Consider the following 4,812-nt stretch of genomic DNA (forward strand, 5'->3'; position numbering starts at 1 on the left):
AGACTTGCGCCCCCACTGTGACCTTTGCCGCCCCCCTGAGGGGTGCCCGGACCCCAGGTTGGGAACCACTGCTGTACACGAATCAATAAATCAAAATAATTTGACCATTTCACGAACTGGCGTGAGACCGGGTTGTCTGGTTTCAGAATGATGAAGACATTTGGAGAACAGTTAGATATAAAAAAACAGGATGATTCTTTTCCTTGGCAACTATCATGTTTTTGCCCAAATTATGTACAGATTTTTTTAGGCATTCTGTTATCAAATAGCATGAAAAATAGTGCATATGAGCTGCCGTAAATGGAGAATGCCCTCGGACCCCCTTAGGTTTGGGCTGAGCCCCCAATGTTTACAATGTCTGGCTCCGCCTCTGCTTGCACCACTGTGTATTATGATACAGAACTGACCATGATAACAATAAATTCTGCGGTATAAATTTGATAATATTTGTGTAACTGAAAGCATTCCTGTGAAAAAAAAATCTGAATTCAAAAGGAATTAGTTATGTTGACTTATTGCATGAAGTAATAGGCCCATATGTAAATGTACACTGCAAATAATCTCCTTATTGAGTAATTTCTTATATTCATGAAGCCTGGATATGTTCCAAGTGTATTGTATTGTATTTTGTATTGTTTCTCATGTGGTATTTTCACTTCAGGACTTAATTATTAAATAAAGTTGTATTTTGTATTGTTTCTCATGTGGCATTTTCACTTCAGGACTTAATTATTAAATGAAGTTGTATTTTTTTTTATTGTTTCTCATGTTGCATTTTCACTTCAGGACTTAATTATTAAATAAAGTTGTATTTTGTATTGTTTCTCATGTGGTATTTTCACTTCAGGACTTAATTATTAAATAAAGTTGTATTTTGTATTGTTTCTCATGTGGTATTTTCCCTTCAGGACTTAATTAAGACGGAAAATAGATTATTTTCAGTGTTATTGTTCATAACAGACAGAAAATAGGCCTTGATAGGGTGGATATTTGTGTTTGTTTTACAGTGTAACATTAATGGGTGTCCTAAAAACAACATTTTAAAGAATGCTCTTTTAATTCTTTTTGAATGATGCTTTTGGATTAGCTCCCTAAGCAGATTCACTGAAACTGAGGCGCCATATGCAAAAAAAATAAAAAACCATAATCCATATGTGTTGTGTGTAATATCAGAGTGCAGTAAGCTGCTTTGGATAACAGCTTCCCTCCACCACATGCTGGGCTGTGTTCACAAGACACTGCCGTAATAATAAAAAGCCATAATGTCGACACTTTTACACTATAGACTCCATTTTTGTTATGTGTTCCCTGCCTCTGCTCCACAGTGGCGCGGAGGGGGAAAAACAGCCTGACTGGGCTCGAGCTCTGCCTGGCTCCTGGCTGTGCGCGTGACGTGCCGTTTGGCGCCTGTAGGTGGCGCTCAGAGCGCGAGAGACGGCTCCTTCCCGCCTCTCTCTCTCTCTCTCTCTCTCTCTCTCTGAGGCAGGACGGAGCTGGGGAGAGAGTTGAAGGCAGAGAGAGAGAGACTGTAGAAACATCAATAAAGAAGTGAAGAGAGAGAGAGAGAGAGAGAGAGAGAGATTACAGGGGGAAAGCAGACAGGTAGAGACATTTATTTACTATATATATATATATATGGATGGACATGGAGGGAGAGGAATCTGGCAGTTAGCTAGTGTTTTAGACCGTTTGAAGTCAAAGAGTATGGCGGATATGAATCCTATCAAGAATGTGAGTGAACGTTTATTTGTATTTTTTAAATCTCTTCAACCGCAGTTAGCTACACTCCTTTTACATTTAATTGTACGTGATGGAGACTCAAGACCTGTGACTCCGAGCTCACTCTGCCGCATACAGTTACAGTTTGAAAAAACGAAAGAAATGGCAGTCAGGAGAAGTCCCCATATCTCTGTTTGAAAAAAATAAATAAAAAGAAGACAGAAAATGTTGGGAAATCCACGAAGAGTTAGTTAGTTGTTGGGGTGGATGCTCGCTCCGCCTTCCCCCCCTCCCGGTGTAGTGTATAGAGAGTGTATAGGGGAGGGAGGGGGAGGAGGAGGGGGGAATAGCTCGGTAGAGACCGAGAGAGAGAGAGAAGGAGAGAGAGGGAAGCGCGAGCGCAGTCGTTTGGAATCACTCCACTTTCTCATCACACACAGTGCAGCCGCGCGACCTGCTCCGTGCTGGACCCGGAGACGGACAGAGTTTGTGGCGGCAGAACGGTGACTGCACGTCGGGGTGGAAACTAACCGGACGGCCTCTTCTGGCAACTCCCGGACCTACCGGACTAGTGTTTCTGCTTGGGTGATTTTTAACCGTTTTTACCTCCCCCCCCACCCCCCCCCCCGCCCCACCACCACCACCACTACCTCCCCAAGCTTATCATCAGCGGAGGATGCTGTTACTGCTGTCGGTACAAACCGCCCGGTGGTAACGTTCACGGAGTAACCGTTACCAGTTAGTGACCCCCGGGTCCGGACAGGTGTTCCCCCGGCTGGGCTCCAGCCGTTCCCCCCGGAGAGAGGAAAGGACCGCCGGGTTGACGCGCAGCGCTGGTCACGACTGTAGCCTAAAACTGGACAGAAATTGTGAGAGGAATTGGAGGAATAACAACCCCTGACCGGTCCGACTGGATTGTTTAAACTGTTTTAAGGTCTTTTTTCGGCGTTGTGGATTGTTAATTTCGGCTTTTTTATTTTTTTTTCTCCGGAGCGGCTCCGTCTGGGTACCGAGGAGGATCGGAGCCTGTAGCCGGGGCTGGAGCGCTCAGAGCTGGGGAACCGCGCGGCTCTCATCCGGTCCAGGTAGGAACTTCTCCCCACAGACCCGGTTCACACAGAATTTTAATCCTAGATCTTTACATAACAACATCCCTGTGAATATTTAACACATTTTCATCTAAATCCTGTAAGCGTGCAGGTATGTAAGGGGTACGTTTTACGCACGGCAAATAGAAAGACTAACGTAACCACTTTATTTTCATTTTTGCCTGGATGAGCACTTTGTACCTTAAGTAAAAAAAAAAAAAAAACACACATACACACAGATGGAGGATTAACCTCCGAAGGCTACACAGGCGTTTGCAACGACAGAGCAGCTGCTTTTAAAACACTTGTTGGTAAAATAAAGGCGTTTAAAACGATTGCATGTTCATATTCAGCGTCTAATCTCCTCTGATGGGTATTTTACATATATTACACTACAGTGGTATTGATCCGTATCGATCCCCTCCGTCCTCAACATTACCTCCATGTCCGTCAGTAATAAAATACAGCTTCCTGTGGGTCACTCCGGGTTCCCTAACATTTCTTGAAACTGAAAAATCACTACAGTAATCCCGTACAGTGCCCTTTTCAGGAGGAAAGTATACAGTCGGCTGCGTGCACTGTTCCCTATAGTGCATATAGGAGCTGTTTCTGTTGGGGTATCATTATGGCTCCATATCAGGCGTTAAGAGTTCTGCAGGGATTCTTAGTCTATAGAGAAGAAAATAAAATGGCAGTAAAAAAAAAAGCTCGTCATTATAAGAGGTTTGTCATCCCAGTGTAATATTAGAGCTAATCTGCCTTCAGGGACTCCTGGGGATGCTTAAAGCAACAATACAACAGTGCATTCATCTGAGGCTGCTCATAAACCAGCCACACAGGTGAGGTTAGTATACATCTCTCTCTAAATCTATTTCCCTGTAAACCTTTACACAGCACCTGAGGCCTCCCGCCCGGGCACCTGTAGCATCACATTTAACACCCCCCTTTCACCCACCCTGCAACGAGCATTTTGTATGTTTTGTTAACATGAGCTTAAGGCCAAATAAAGGCGGTTGCGGTTTCAGTGTAAACCGGTGAAGGTGGACAAGGAAGGCAGGTGATGATGGGTATGTATACACCACCACCAAGTATGCGTCAACACTGGGGAATCCAGTCAGTCCGGTCCCTCCAGTCTCCGGCATTACAGTCCTTCCTTCTTCTGTGGTGGAGAGAGAGAGAGAGAGAAGAGAGAGAGGCGTTCAGGCTGCTCTGCATGACGGAAAGAGAGAAGAGAGAGAGAGAGAGGGAGGGAGGGAGGGAGGGAGGGGGAGTTGGGTATTTACATGCAAACTGCATCAGCCTTTCCCTGACAGAGAGTGAGCTGTAGTAGTAATTGCCACTGCCGTCGCTGTGGTTGTTTTTTTTAAAAACTACCCCTTCAGGAACGCCATGGGAACGATCTGGAGATGTTACGCCGGCGCTCATGGGAAAAGGGGGCGGTGTTTGCTTGTTCCTTCACTTGACCTTTGACCCCTCGTTCCTTATTTCCCCCCGCCCCCCCCTTGTCATCCCTGATCATTTCTGCTGACAGAAAGACTCTTAACTGGCTCTGATCTTCCATTAGACTCGGCCTGAAACCTCGCCTTAACCAGTGGGGCAGTCGTAGTGTAGGATGACAAGGAGGAAGTGGGCATAGTCACCTCATTATCCCAGTGGCCTTTTGGCTGATAGGATATGCTATATAATGTAAACCGCCAGAAAAATAGATGGGTTGCCCCCGTATACTTGCGTATATATTAGGGCTGCCTCCCTCTTGGTCGACTAATCGGTCGTTTTGGTCTTAGTCAACTTAGATCTCTTTAGTCCATTAGTCATGTTTGATGCTTTTTTTCATGCTGAATTACTTATTTTCCAAGAAACGTACGAGCACATCTCTGGTAAACACAAGAATTAAAGTGGCGCTTTTGCACGACTCTTTGCGGAGAAACTTAGATTTACAGATCTGTCGATTAAATCAACTAATCGATTAGTCGATACGATTGAATGAGTGTTAGTCGACTAAGAA

At 44.9% G+C, this 4,812-nt stretch overlaps 1 protein-coding gene across 1 annotated transcript in view; it reads left to right on the forward strand.

Annotated features, from left to right (window-relative positions):
• The first annotated feature begins 1,565 nt into the window (after positions 1–1,565).
• Positions 1,566–4,812, forward strand: part of LOC120566648 (protocadherin-1-like) — a 34,724-nt gene continuing 31,477 nt past the window's right edge. Inside the window, exon 1 of the mRNA XM_039813214.1 lies at positions 1,566–2,804. The gene's annotated coding sequence lies outside the window, so the exon portion shown is untranslated. The remainder of the gene's footprint in view (positions 2,805–4,812) is intronic.

This window comes from Perca fluviatilis, chromosome 10 (genome assembly GCF_010015445.1).
Source record: "Perca fluviatilis chromosome 10, GENO_Pfluv_1.0, whole genome shotgun sequence".
NCBI classification, from domain to species: domain Eukaryota; kingdom Metazoa; phylum Chordata; class Actinopteri; order Perciformes; family Percidae; genus Perca; species Perca fluviatilis.